Source organism: Mobula birostris, chromosome 9, assembly GCF_030028105.1.
Source record: "Mobula birostris isolate sMobBir1 chromosome 9, sMobBir1.hap1, whole genome shotgun sequence".
Taxonomy (NCBI): domain Eukaryota; kingdom Metazoa; phylum Chordata; class Chondrichthyes; order Myliobatiformes; family Myliobatidae; genus Mobula; species Mobula birostris.
The window spans coordinates 120,956,661-120,971,929 of NC_092378.1; the positions used below are offsets into that span (position 1 = coordinate 120,956,661).

Below are 15,269 nucleotides of genomic sequence, written 5' to 3' on the forward strand. Positions count from 1 at the left end.
AAGTGGAGTTGTGTTCACGGGTTCAATGTCCATTTAGGAATTGGATGGCAGAGGGGAAGAAGCTGTTCCAGAATCACTGAGTATGAGCCTTCAGGCTTCTGTACCTCCTACCTGATGGTAACAGTGAGAAAAGGGCATGCCCTAAATGCTGGAGGTCCTTAATAATCGACGCTGCCTTTCTGAGACACCACTCCCTAAAGATGTCCAGGTTACTTTGTAGACTAGTATCCAAGATAGAGCCAACTAAATTTACAACTCTCTGCAGCTTCTTCTGGTCCCATGCAGTAGCCCACCACCACCGCCCCCCCACCAATACCAGGCAGTGATGCAGCCTGTCAGAATGCTCTCCGCGGTACGTACATCTATAGAAGTATTTGTTGACATACCAAATCTCTTCAAACTCCTAATGAAGCATACTCGCTGTCTTGTCTTCTTTATGACTGCATCAATATGTTGGAACCAGGTTAGGTCCTCAGAGATCTTGACACCCAGGAACATGAAACTGCTCACCCTCTGCACTTATGATCCCTCTGAAGATTGGTATGTGTTCCTTCATCTTACCCTTCCTGTAGTAATCATCTCTTCTATCTTACTGATGTTGAGTGCAAGGTTGTTGCTACGACACCACTCCACTAGTTGGCATATCTTGCTCCTGTAGGCCCTCTCGTCTCCTTCTGAGATTCTATCAACAATGGTTGTATCATCAGCACTTGTTTGCAGAAGTGAAGAATTATACTGTTGTAACTTCACCTCAGTTTCCAGAACAGAGCAGCCCCCAGCATCACTCCCATCCCCATTCACCTCCCATTGCTTTATTCGTGGCCCTATGTCCCAAGCTATGTTTTCAGAATGTTCATTGCCAGCATTGATTAGCTGAGTCATTTGCAGCTACTTATGAATCTTCACATTAAATAATGTGTGCACGGAACTCCCAAACATGCTGTCAAATTCTCAGTGGATTAGCAGCAAGAGCTGACTATTGTTTACTGTTGTTGCAGCAGAGATTAATTTTCCCTTTTTAGGGATCTGCCGTTTCTCACTCCGTGTTCTGCTGTTGACACTATTAATGAGCTCTGCCTCACTGAGCCCATAGAGACTCCTGGTTTTACAGTTAACCATCATAAAATTGATTCTAAGAGCTGCCGATCAGTCATGCAAAAGGGATCAGTGCCACGTGGTGCCAGTCCAATTGGTTTTAATCTTAAGCGGTAGCCATATAATTCATGAATCAGGCTAAAGGTAAATAAAAGCATTCAGCCTTATTAACACAGTCAGTAAATTTTTATTGTCCTCTCTTGCTTAAGTTACTTGAGTTAAAGCACCACTGGTATGATTTCAGTTCTGATAAAACTGGACTGTATAACAAACAGATGCAACTTTTAAAATTACAATATCCCATGCAATGTAGCACAGTCACAAATATGTTAAAACTTTTAATGACAAAAAATTTAAAGACCTGCTGTCATGTCTTTCAAAATGTCCTCATCTTCAAGAACACTAATGTTCTTCGAAATAATTATGTGGGAGATTAATTCACAGTAAGATTGTTGTTAATATGGTTTGGGAGTGGTAATTGAATAAAGGAGAAAAGTTGTCCAGGAGGACTTACTTCTTGAAATAAAATATCCTATGGCCGCTAATGTCTTCCCAAACAGGAGCAGGTTGATAGGATTCTAGTTGAACGTGTGAGGAACGAAGCTGAGTTCTTTCACTATGGAACTAGAATCTCAGACATTTGGGGTTGGGATCATGTTTGAATGTTTTGACTGATGGACATCTGGACCAGTTGAAATAAAAAACACATTACATTATTCAGTATCTACATACATCTTTTAATTTTCTCAGTGATTAAAATTACTGACCTTTATCATAATTTTATCAATCTAAGTATAACAGCAAGTTTGTTGAAATTAGTTACTGTAGATCTGTTCTTTCATGTTTTCATTTTTGAGATCCACCCAGGGATGATGAGGGGCACCATGGTGGTGTGGTAGTTTGCGCGACACTATTACAGGTCAGCTCATCAGAGTCTGGAGTTGAATACCGGCACTGTCTGTAAGGAGTTGTATGTTCTCCATGTTCTCCGCATGGCTGCATGGGTTTTCTCCAGTCCAAAGACTGTGGGAGGAAATCAGTTAGTAGGTTTATAGGTCATTGTGAATTGTCCTGTGATGAGGCTAGGGCGGGTTGTTGGGTAGTTCGGCTTGTTGGGCAGATTACCTGTTTTGTGCTTTATCTCTAAATAAATGAAATTTTGAGAGTTTTCTATCATACAGCCTTTAGGTGTCTCTGCTCCTTCATCTCTGGTCCCCTGCACTTCTGCAATTTCCTAGCCTTTGCAATTCTTTCTCTGAACTTTTCTATCTCAATATGTCTCTGCTGATTTAACGTGCTTGTTATAACTCCTCTTTGCTTGTATCCCCTTCTGTGTTTTGTCATAGAGCTATAGAGATATATAGCATTACACAGTCCCTTTGGGCCCAGCATCTACGTTAACCATCATGACAATTTATACTAATCCTTCTTGCCTGCATTAACCCCATATCCCTCAAAGCCCTGCTTATTCAAGCACTTCTTCAAATGCCTGTTAGGGGTTGTCACTATACCTGCCTCTAGAATTTCTTCTGGCAGGTTATTCCAGACACCAGATTTACCCCATAGATCCTTATTGAACATTCTACCCCTCACTTTCAACCTGCACACTCAGATTTAGAGATACCGGGATGTCCCAATTGTATCTAGTTTTGTTTGATCGTACTTCAGTGAAGTAACTTGGGATGTTATACTATTCTTAGAACCATGGTAAACGGTTTTACAACAATGTAATCCTTGAGGACCTTGAATAACTGAATAGTGGGTGGTTTAAGTTCAGAGCAGAGTGAATTGAATTGAGTTTTATTACTTACGTCCTTCAAATACATGAGGAGTAAAAATCTTTACGTTACGTCTCTGTTCAAATGTGCAATGTGCAATTATAGTAATTTATAATAAATATTATGTACAACAGGATAGTCAATATAACATAGAAATACAGTTGCGTCAGCATGAATTAAGCAGTCTGATGGCCTGGTGGAAGAAGCTGTCCCGACGGAGTCTGTTGGTCCTGGCTTTTATACTGTGGTGCTTTTTCCCAGATGGTAGCAGCTGGAACAGTTTGTGGTTGGAGTGACTCGGGTCTCCAATGATCCTTCAGACCCTTTTCACACACCTGTCTTTCTAAATAGTACAGTGATGGAAGGTAGGATTTTTGATTAGGATGATAAGGGATCAGGAATTTAACATATAAATAGTTAGGCAGTAGTCAGCATGTATGTATTTTTTAAGAGATTGACCAAAGATTACAAAGGTATAAATTGTCTGGGCCTTGTTCATTCATCAACGAACACTGAACAGTGCAAGAAAAGCTTCCCAGAGGAGTTTTCGATAGGTTGGAACTTGTCAGGGATTTGGAGGAGTGGGATGGGGGATAGGGGAGGTAGTGTGATTTATCTGAGAAATGAAGAAGGATGGAAGATAAGATCAAAGATGGAGGGTCTGCTGAGCACTTCCAGGCACTTACAGAGTGGTGCTGTGTGTAAGTTTAGGAAGCGGTGATGTGGATGGTGTAGAAGATTGTCGTAGGTTGCAAAGGATGGAATGAAAAGTGACAGATGGAGTTCAACTCAGGAACTTGTGAAGTGGAAGGTGAAACTCAAAGGCAGAGTACAAGGTTAATGACAGGATTCTTAGCAGTGTGGAGGAATAGCAGGACCTTGGGGTCCACGTTCATATTTCTGTCAAAGATGCTGCACAAATGGATGAGGCGAATAAGAAGGCATATGTAGTGTTGGCCCGCATTGGTTGGGGGGATTGAGTTCAACAGCCACAAGAAATGTTTCAGCTCAATAAAACTCTGGCTAAACCACTTTTGGTGTATTGTCTCTAGTTCTGGCCACCTCATTATAGAAACGAGTGGAAGTTTTAGTTAGGGTACAGAGGAGATTTACCAGGATATTACCTAGATTGCAGAGAGCATTTGTAATGTGGAAAGACTGAGCAAGCTAGGGCTTTTCTCTTTGGAGTGAAGGAGGGTGAAAGATGACTTGATAGAGGTGATAGAGATGATAACAGACATAGATGAAGTGGATGGACAGAGTCTTTTTCCCAATGACTAATAGGAGGGTGCATAATTTTAATGTGATTGGAGGAACATAGGTGGGGGGGGGGGAGATATTTTTTACACCGAATGCATTGCTGGGAGAGGTGGTAGAGGTTGATATATTAGGGAGATAGGCACATGGGTAAAATAAATGGATTGTTAAGTGGCAGGTCAAATGTTTGGAACAGCATTATGGGCCAAATGGCTTGTACTGTGCTGTACTGTTCTATGTTCTATGTATTCATTGCAAAAGTCAAACCGGCTGGAGTGACTCTGCAGGTCAGGCAGCACCTCTGCAGGCAGAGCGATGGTCCACGTTTTGGGTCGAGCCCCTGCATCAGGCACTGAAATGTCAAGCTTACTCAGATACGGCCTGTCTCACTGATTTCCTCGTACAGTTTGATTTTGCTCCAGATATTTGAATAGGTTAAAGAGTCTTTGAGGGCTGTTAATTAGAGCACATGATGAACTGACAGCATGTGAACTTTTGTACTTGTTAGGCATGAAGAAGGATGAATCTCTGTTGCAATTTAGCTGGAAGTTGTGGAAAAGTTGAAATAAGGACCACAGTGCATGTGGAACTGAGAGGAGATGTGAAGCAATCACGTTTATGAAGCTATTTAACGTGTCTGGGACCCAGTTACTTAATAAGCACTAACAGAAAGATCTATTGAAGCTGAATGTGGTGAAGCATTAATATTGCTGTCATACCAAATCCTTACCATGGGATGGAAATGCAAGCCGAATTCTGTTAGTGCGTATGCGCTGGTCGTGCATGCAGCCTGGTTCAGCCGTTCCGATCTATTCTTACCTTCTTCTTCTTACTTTATAACTTACGTTTTTTTTGTATTTTTTTTTCTCACGGTAATACGTCGAAGCTGCACCCTCTCTAACATGCTGGTAGAGAGAGGTTTATTTGGGTTTTTAGCGCTGGAAATAGTTACATCCAGACATGCGGGACAGAAACAAGGTCGCATTGTGTATTCCAGGGACCAGCTGTTTGTGCTAATGCCGGCCGGTTTAGTGAGCAGAGCGGTGGACACCCCTGCTGAAATCTGGAGGAAAACACACAGTGGATGCAGAGGGGGATCACAAAGTCGAGAAAAGAGGACCGGGTCGAGACAACAGAGACTTATGGAGAAGAGGAGTTCGGTGGGTAATAAAATGGACGAATTCACGGTGCTAGCCAGGCGTCAGAGAACATTTCGGGAGTGCAGTGTTATGTGCTTCACTGGAACGGGGCTGCACGAGGACATTCCCAATCAAAACTTCTCCATGGACGGCTTCCAGACCGTTCCGGCTGACCGGACGTGCACTGAGAGTGGTAAGCATAAAGGAGTTGGGTGCTTACTGTTCTGGTCAACAACAGATGGTGCAATCCGGGTCATATTACGATCGAGGAACATGTTTGTAGACCGGATATTGAACTTTTACTGTTGGACTTCGGCCACATTCCACCGAGATACAACACTGGGTGGCGCGAGAGGTCGTTCCTGCCTGTGGCCATCGAACGTGCAGCTCCTCCCGTGGAGGGTCAGACACCCTGAGCCAATAGACTGGTCCTGGACTTATTTTCCATCTGGCATAGTTTGCATTTTGTTGTTTGATTGTTTGTGGTTTTTGTATTGGTATATTTATGCTCTATTCTTGGTTGGTGCGGCTGTAACGAAATCCAATTTCCCTGGAGATTAATAAAGTATATCTATCTATCTAAATGTAAAGAGCTTCTCAGTAATTTGTTAAGCTGCAGTACTGAATTTGGGCCACTGGGTTGTGCTGTGTGCCACTTCAGTTCCTGAAGCCAAGATTCAGCTTGCATTGAGAAAAAAGAGGTAGAGTGAGTTTGTGTGTGTGTGTGAGAGAGAGAGAGAGAGAGAGAGATAGATAGATAGATAGATGCAGGAAGGAGGAATGTAGAATCCCAGATTGTGGCTGAAATAAAAATAAACTGCTAATGCAAAATTCCAGATGCTGAAAATCTAATGCTCAGCAGGTCATGCAGTATGTGTGGGAAGATCAACAGAGGTAAAGCTTTAGGTCAGAGACTCTTTGTCAGAATGGAAATAAATTTTGAAGTAAAATATATTGGATTACCATTTGCTTACCATTGACTTGATGTTTTATTAATTAGTCATTTTCAATCATTTGTAATCTAATTTGAACATAAGATTGAAATAAGTATAGGTAGGTTTTGGGGAAGGGTGTAGAGAATATATAATTTTGGTTGACATTTCATTTTCTTAGATGCTCTATCCTTTTGAAATTAGTAACAGGACACGTGGTAATTGGGTGATGCCAGCCTTGGCTATTAAATGCTCGAAGATACTTGGAGGGAGGAATGACTGGGTGAGATAGAAAGCCGTCTGATTTGGGGAAAGGACTAATGGGGAATGGAGAGATCTGGATCGTACACAGTGAGATATTGTATTTGTAACTTGGGAGGGCATAGTAATATCAGAAGAACATAGTAGAGGATGTAACAGAGGAAGATTGGAAAGGCTGTGATGGACAGCTGTTGCTGACTTGAGAGGGAAGATCATCTATTTAGTTGAGATACATGAGAGCTGTTGCAAAATCTAATTATAAGAGGGACCATATAGAGTTGAGAACTGTTGAATGGTGATAATGATGGAAGAATTGTAGAGAAAAAAAATGTTCATCATCCCAGAAAAGTTAGCTGCTTCAAACTCCTTTGTTTAAAGATCCAAGACCCCCATTGGGAATCCTTGGAAAGGTTCAGGCATGTGCAGAAGAGAGTTCCATCATTAGTTGTAAAGAATGATGAAAAATATCAAATTATTGTTCAAGCTTGTAATATGAACACAGTCACCAGAGAGACTTAGATATGAAGTAGTCTTTTATTCAACAAAATGAGACACAGCAGACATTATATTGAGACCTTTCTGGAGGAAGAGGCCTGTTTGACCCAATATTGAATGACATTTTATATGCTAAAGATCAAAGGATAATTCTATATTTACAATGTATCTATAATGCTTCCTTTGAATTAATATAACTTCTACTCCTCCTTCTTCACACCCGCGTACAGACTCCCAAAAAGGATGTTAAATCAGCATTGTCTGATTTACCAATTAACTGCAGTTCACAGCTATTAGGAACCCATTGTCCAGAGCTGCATTTTAAATTTTATCTACAGTCCATATTCAGATCTGAAGATTGGGGATGAAGTTAGAATTTTGCTATACACCCTAAGTCCTGAATATGCTCTAACAGAGCTTATTTCCCTCTCTTTAGCCATCACATTATATACACATCAAGGTAGTGAGATTAATTGCCTAGCTACCAGCATAGATCTGGAAATTGTAAGATTTACGGCTTAGCTAGCCTTCAGAACAACTATATTACTACTTAGTGGTATAAATATAAACTCACTCCTGAGATCCACATATGGTTTTCAAACCAATGGACAACTTGTAGCCTTAGATGATATATAATTATTAATTATTATGATTTCATTATTAGATTATATATGATCGCTTTTCAGTAGCAAGCTGTTATTGAAATTGTTATTCTCTTAGCTGTCTCTGTGGAATGCTGGAGTATTTTATTTCTGTCAATCAAGACAGTTGGGCAGTATTACAACATATATATAAACCAAGATAGGTGAATAAGCTAGAGTGAAAATTGTTAAGAAACTTTTTGTTCAGGCAGCAAATAGTCAAGAGTGTAAAAATAACCTTGAGAATATGCATAAGCAAAGCTGTTGCATTCAATACAGTTACTTTTCATCGTTTAAAAGATCACTTTCAGAAAAGATGTCATAAACATACCAAAAGTTCCCTTATAACATTCTGTATAACATAATTCAATAACAATCGTGAGCTAAATAATTGCATATGGAGTGATATTCCTTTGTCAATTAGGTCATATTTGCCTCATAATTGGACATCTCTATTTTATTTCCACTCTTGATTTAACAAAGACTTTAATGAAAAGTACAAATGATATAATATTGCAGGTCTGCTTTCGCTGATGATCTTTTATTGTCCAGTAGCTGAGTAATTTGAATAATTTCTTACAGTTGGTATAAGAGGGACAGATGGCTTTAGAGTTCATGTTCCTGCCAGTTCTCAACACTGTAGTTTCCTGAGTTTTGTCGGGCTGAAGAGAGAATGAGTAATTGCTAATAATGTATTTTGTAACTGTCAAACAGCAAGTGGAGATATTGAAAGAACTTGACTTTTGTTCATCGAGCAATTCCTGTATTACATCTATCCCTTCTTAGCTAATGTGTTTACTACATTCACTTCTAATTAAAAGGCTTTAAAATGATGATTGAGAAGCTCAACACCAAATAGGAGCAAAGCAGCCTTCTTGGTTCGATTCTAATTACTACCTTAAAGTTGTGGCACTGTGGCTCCAATGCTCCACCTACAAAACACACCGCAGTTATTTGCCAAGATTTCCTTAACAGCACTTTTAAAACACTCAGTCTTTGGAAAGATTGGCATTACAACAGTCGCATATTATGCTGCCTCGCAAATAAATTATGTCTTTATTGTTGCCGGGAAGAAATGCTGTAACTTCCTGCATGAGAGCACTGGAGGGATATTTTCTGGAGCAGGTTATGAGTCTGTCTCACCACTGCCTTCTCAAGCATGACAAATGTGCACACTGCCAACAAGGATGTCGAGGCTTCAGAAGTGTTTTATTAGGATGTTGCCTGGATTGGATGGCACATGCTATAATGAGTGGTTGACAGGCTTGGGTTGTTTTCTCTGGGGCAGCAGAGGCTGAAAGGGGGATCTAATAGAGGTTTATATGATTAGGAGAGGCATTGGTAGCGTAGAAAGGCAATAACTTTTTCCAAGGGTTGGCCCGTCTATTACCAGAGCGCATGAGGAGTAAATCTTTTACATAGGGATTGGTGGGTGCATTGCCTGAGGTGGTGTTAGAGGGTGAAATGTTAAACAGTTTTAAAAGATGTTTGGATCGACCCATGAATGTGATGAATTTGGAAGTATCTGGATATTCTCTTCAGAAATAATTGGTTAGCCATTTGATTACTAATTTAATTGGTTCAGTACAACATTGTGGGCCTACGATATTATTCCTGTGCTGTACTGTTCTATGTAATTCTGCATCTATTGATATGAGCAAGAGAGAGGTAGTTTTGAACCTGCAATTAATCTCTCTGCTCAGCCCTTTTGCAGTGTTTCTGTGGATAATGAGCCTTGACAGCAGAGTTCATTCATACTGGGTGGCTGTGTTTTTGGAGACTGAGTGAGCTGGTGAACCTGAGCTTATGATAGTTGAGGCAGCAAAGTTTGGTGATTTTTCTTCAGCTGGGAGATCTGGAAGAGCCAGCTGAAGTGCTGACTCCTTTTCGTCCACAAGCAAACGTGGATGTGAGTTGAATTTTAATTAGCAGCTCTAATCAGAGTTCTTCCTTTTATACCTTTGAGGTCACGGTTGTTCCTTTGTTCTTGAATACAGAATGAAAAGTAATGTGTGCAGCCTTGTAGTTCAACAATTTATTACTTTTAGCTCTTAATCCAGTGCCAGCAATTAAATTGCCATTTGCAGAACTCGTTTTGAAGGCTAGAATTGAGTGTGGTTTCACTCCATTCACACCAGAGGCAGTAATCTTCCATCAATCATGGCTCCTTGGCCAGTAGGTTGTGAAAGGAAGAATTCAGTCCTGTGGTTTTAGAAGTTGATACAATGTGGAATCTGTAACCTTGTAATATTTGATCTACCTTCTGCAACTTGATTTGTTCAAGATTTTAACATAGTGACTGCATCGGTTTTGAAGTGGAAAATTAGCCTATAAAAGCTCATCTTTCGTGCCTTCCAAAGACTGATCTTTGCCATAGTGTTGTGCTCCTTTAGAAGCCATTGGTACACCCTCATTATTTTAACAGTCAGTGTTTAGGACTTGTCTTTCTCCTGATTATCCACGTAACATTCTTCATCCACATCTCCCTCGTTTTGTTAACATTTCCCACCAGGTAAAGAAAAACCATTCCACGGATGCTAACGTGCATCTTACTGTGATATATTCCAGAATGATATTAGTGACAGTTGAGAGTTGGAGTTGATCACTCACAGAGTGTTGCTCCTCAAAGGGATCTGGGAACGTTCTGTGCTTTCCACCATTTTCTGCTTTCCCATGCAAGTGGGAAATGGGTGAAACCTTGTTTTACTGCAAAGTACATACATTTGAGGATTTAAAAAAAATTGGAATGAAACATTAAAATTTGCCACCATTTAAAAAAATTTTCAATCAGAATTTGATACTGGAATGATATCACATTCGATTGATATTGGTTTGGTTGAGTTGATCATTACATAATGTTCTGGTGCCTAGATGCAAAAGAAAGACTTCCATGGATATAGAACTCCTCTTGCCCCTTTTTCAAGATGTTCTGCAGCACTTTAAAGCCTATGAAGCTATGTCTGAAGGACAGTTCCTCTTGTATTCTAAGACAGTGTGTGTAGATGATTTTGACTTTCGTGTAGAGAAGCTGCTTCTACAGGCTGCTCATTGATCTCAATGGTGGGGCTCATGTTACTTCGGTTTCTGTTGGAGTCGTACACCCAGCTGGGCTTAGTAATGCACCTCAGGAAACTCCTGGCAGCTTGTCTCATTTTCTCATCAAAAATGAGAATGCACACAAGGCATAGGCAGCTCCCAGTGAACATGATCAACTCTCCAATTACTGCCATCACTTGCATTTTATAACTGCCGTAGGTATCGACTGCCTGTCGTCGTCGGAGAAGCAGAACATTGTAAACAAGGCGGCAAATAAAAGTCACCGTGACCAGTGCTAGGAAAACTCGGTGTGGAGAGATAGATGTCATGCAGGTTTGTAGGCCATTTGAACTCTGCATGCGTGTGGAATGAATCAGGAAATACAGGATAAATCCCAGAATGGTGAGCGTTGGCAAGAGAAATCCAAAGACAAACTTGACGATGTTATATTTTGCTGGAGCCTCGAGAGGGTCTACGTAGCAGTTCACTTCCTTGTTCAAGTCTTCACTGACCCCAATGAGAGCTGTGACCAGAGCTGACCAGAGAATGCTCGAGCTTATCACAGCGAGGATGGTGATGAGAGGCTTTCTCAGGGTTCTTCCAGTCAGTGCAGTCTGGTCGTATACCAGAAAGAAGGAAATTGCAACATGCATGTATTCTGTGTAGAAATAAGGGAGGTTGAAGCAAAATGAGAGGATTGTACAACATAGAGCAGAGGTTGTAACGGGGTTTGGCCTGACTATATCAGTAAACGAGAAAAGGATAAGCAGGAAATCAGCCACAGTCACTGTGAATACATAAACGTCAAGTATTTCAAATTTACTTTTGTTGAAGTTTCTAATATAAGTAATTAGGATGAAGGTCCCTGTTAAGAGTCCAACAAGTCCAAATATGCTGTAGACATAAACACTCCTTGAGATTATATTTTGTAGTTCCATAATCTTGATGAATATGTGGTGATCAGTAATATTATTGCCTGAAGAAGAGTGGTACAAGGATTCATTGGAAGGAATTTCCATTATTGTAGCCCTTGTGGAATTACTTACTTGGTGATTTTCTGAATCTGCAGCTCAATCCTATGCTGCAAACTGGCTGACAAAATGGTCTCCAACCTGTAAAGAACAATAAAAACAACTGAAGTTAATTTCAATCTACCTGAAAGGATGTTCTGCGTAGCTAAAAAAAAAATGATTTTGGTATCAGTCTTGGCTCAGTGATGGCTCTCTGGGCTTGGTATAAGAGGTTATCATTGCAGACTGTTCGTTCGTTATGTACAGCCTACATAAATTGGGCTCGGGGATTTGTAAGCTGGGAAGGACACGTAATGACTTATTTGATTTGCAGTCCATTCTGTTACAGTGGATTCTTGTTAATTGGGACACCTCTTGAATGGAACATTTTAGCCCAATAAAGAGGCTGCCCCAATTAGCTGATGTTTCATGGAAATAGTTAAAAAGATATAAAAATATAACTAACATTTAACTGAGTAACAAATTATTTATTTCAATGAAATACAGAACAAATTAGAACTCTACCAATACTACTATAGTACTATAAAACTGTGTATTAGTTCCTAATAGCTATCAACAGAGGAATTCATCCAATGTACGCTGTCATATTCTTTTGATTGAGCATAAATGAACAAAATCCCACGGTATGCACCTAGTGCAGATAATAGATTGTCTTCGTACAATGCCTTTGATAATGGCATTTTCCAAAACTTCATTTTCATTGTAACATTGAAAATGAAGGAGAAGGGAGGAGAAGATGGCGCCGCAACGCGGTGATGTCTGTTATTTGTCTAGTAGGGTGCCGTGCACAATCCTGATTTGATGGAGACGGACGTGAGAGTACAAAGGGACATCTGGTGAAACTCTTGAAATGCCTGCTTCGCTGCTGCTGCTACTGCATGGTCCAGAATCTCTGGAGGAGAAGGCCCCGAGTCCTCGGCTTTGCTTGTTGCTCGGCGGCCGGGGCGGGGTCAAAGCGCTCGGCAGAGGATGGTGCTCGGAGGGGATGGTCAGAGGCTCGAAGTTTTCGGACGAATTCAGAGTCCGCTGCGGTCAGGTGCTTCCAATGGTGCTGCGTCGGCAAGTTTGCGGCGCTTGGAGGTTCATGGCAGGGAGAGTTCCTCCGTTCTGCCGCCTGCGTGAGATGATGGGTCTTTCGGGACTTTGAGACTTTTTATACCGTGCCCATGGTCTGCTCTTTATCAAATTATGGTATTGCTTTGTAGTGTTGTAACTATATGTTATAATTATGTGGTTTTGTCAGTTTTAGGCTTGGTTTGTCCTGTGTTTTCTTGTGATATCATTCTGGAGGAAAGTTGTATCATCTTTAATGCATGCATTTCTAAATGACAATAAATGAGGACTAAGTGTCCTCATAATGCAATCTAACATTCAAGATGATTGTTGATACCTTCAAATTCTTCATAGGTCCTAACTTGTTGAAGTAGCGAAATCGTTTCATTTTCACTCCTGCCTGTTTCTGACATCTCCAACCCTGAATGCTTGAAACCACAGTGAGCAAAACAGTTCTGAATTGCCTTTACTGCTGATTTCTTGCCAATTATCAGTGACTTAAATACTGCTTTTTGAACACAAACACACGCAACTGACGCTAATGGCCCCACAAGTGCATGCAACCCTGTTCAGCAACAGTCTCCTGTCCCAACTGAGCAGCATAGTGTCCCAAAAAAATGACGGGAATTCCAGTTATTTCCTTGATTAGTTTTTGATCTTTAAGAGTTGTCCCAATTAAGTGGCTGTCCCAACAAACTGATGGCCCAATCTACTGTATATAACCTTTTTGTGTATTGCCTTGAACCACTTTGCCACATAAGGTATGCTCTTTAAATGCATTTGTTCTTTAGTTGCATGCTTTATAACTGGAAGAAGTTAGAGACATTGCCTACTTACTCAGGGATCAGGAATGTAAACAAAATCTGGTTTGGGGAAGGGTGTAAGCTGCAGCAATAAGACAAGCTCCAGAAACTGCTCTGTCTGGGGCATGTAATCCACTATTGTGGATTCCTCATATGGGACTGCTTTCTCCATGCCCTTTATGTTCAGAACAGGTTGATGATTGAATTATTGTTTGCAGTGCGGTCATAATCAGTGATTTTTAGCATAAGTTGAACGAAATGTAGAATTCTTCATTTTGTGTTGAAACCCTAACCCTAACCCTACCTTCCAAGGCTGATGAGCCCAGGCTGCCCACCCAGTTATACCGTTGGACACTCGGTCGCGCCATGACATAGCAAACTCAGCAAGAACAGGGATGTCACATTTCAGCAACTGGTTGTAAAAGGATCTGTAGGGTAGAGTAACCTGAGAACCTGTGTCAAGTATGAATCTAGCATAAGTACCCTCAATTTGTATGGATACACGAGCTTGGTCCCACTAAGCCTTCAGGAATAGAGCTTTACACTTTAGTGTTTTCCTTGATACATTGATTGGAACATGTTCTCTCTGAGACGCCAGATCGTTCCCTCACTGGGTCTCTCCGAAGGTTTTCCCATCCTTCACACTCCTGATTGAAATGTCCGTCCTCACCACAGATGTAACAGAAAATACCGATCGCTTCCCTCATCAAGAGACCCCTGTTGGCAACAGCCCTCTGCTTAGTACATCCTATCGGTGAATCCAGTTTCCTTTTGGACTTGCCATGCGATGGCAGCACTATCCAACATCAACCAAAGTACCTCGGCTTGCATGTTTTTCACCACATCCTGCAAAACCCCCATTTATGTGGCATCAGAGATTGCTTCAGCAACAGAGGCTACTACTGAGGACTTTGCCCTACTGGTGGAAGTCTCCCACTCCTCCGTCGTATTTTCCTCCTCTCTTACTTCTCTGATCAGCTCAACAAACGAGAAAGGGGGACTCGTCTTCTGAGGCATTCAAATGCTGAAGGCAGTCGCGTCACGTGGCAGTGCACCCTTCACAACTTGCCCCACCCTTAATTAGTTTATCTCAGGCAGTTGAGTTGTCCCATTATGGCACAACCAATGTCGCTGTCTTTCTAACTTGAAAATGTAGGCAGAAAGTTTCTGCCCTTCTCCTGGAAGATGTGCCTGAGCCTCATCATAAGCTCTGCTGGGCTGCCGTCCTGCCAAAAATGTTTTCTGGCGCTTGCATGTAGTCCGCAGATGTGACAATGGGTTTTCTACCTTTAGGGAGCTCACCATCACGGCAGCCAGACCTTTTGGACTCTCTTACCAGTTGCTGTCTTTTCATGTTATCTGAGCTCTGCTACTCATCCAGTAATTGAGACGTCTGCTCTGCCCAAGTCTCATATTCTTTCTCCCCAATGGAGTTGAGCTTGACTCCAGAGAATGTTCTCAGCCTGCAATAACGTTGGCTCTCCGCCCGTGCGCTTTAGCATTTATCAGACTGTGAAGTAATTGCCAAAACCAGACGAGAATTTCCATCACCCACTGAAGCACCCATTAGACCTTCCACATCAGACAACTTCTTCCCCTCACTTCACAGAAATGAGCACAACTTGTTTATGAGGTCCTCACTCTTCAGCAATGTACAATTCGTCTTTATTGTCTTCACCCTCAGCTACATGTCCCCCTGATCGTACCAGGCAGTGCGACTTTGGTCATGTCACTGCTAGTCTGGACTA

The 15,269-nt window shown here is 41.3% G+C and overlaps 1 protein-coding gene and 1 long non-coding RNA gene across 3 annotated transcripts in view; one reads left to right on the forward strand and one right to left on the reverse strand.

Moving 5' to 3' along the window:
* LOC140203032 (cholesin-like) overlaps positions 1-15,269 on the forward strand; it is a 436,104-nt gene that overhangs the window by 148,735 nt on the left and 272,100 nt on the right. The gene's annotated exons all lie outside the window — the stretch shown is intronic.
* LOC140203033 (uncharacterized) overlaps positions 6,989-15,269 on the reverse strand; it is a 37,591-nt gene continuing 29,310 nt past the window's right edge. For both annotated transcript variants that reach the window (XR_011887272.1, XR_011887271.1), the window contains exon 3: positions 6,989-11,746. This is a non-coding gene — a long non-coding RNA (uncharacterized lncRNA). The remainder of the gene's footprint in view (positions 11,747-15,269) is intronic.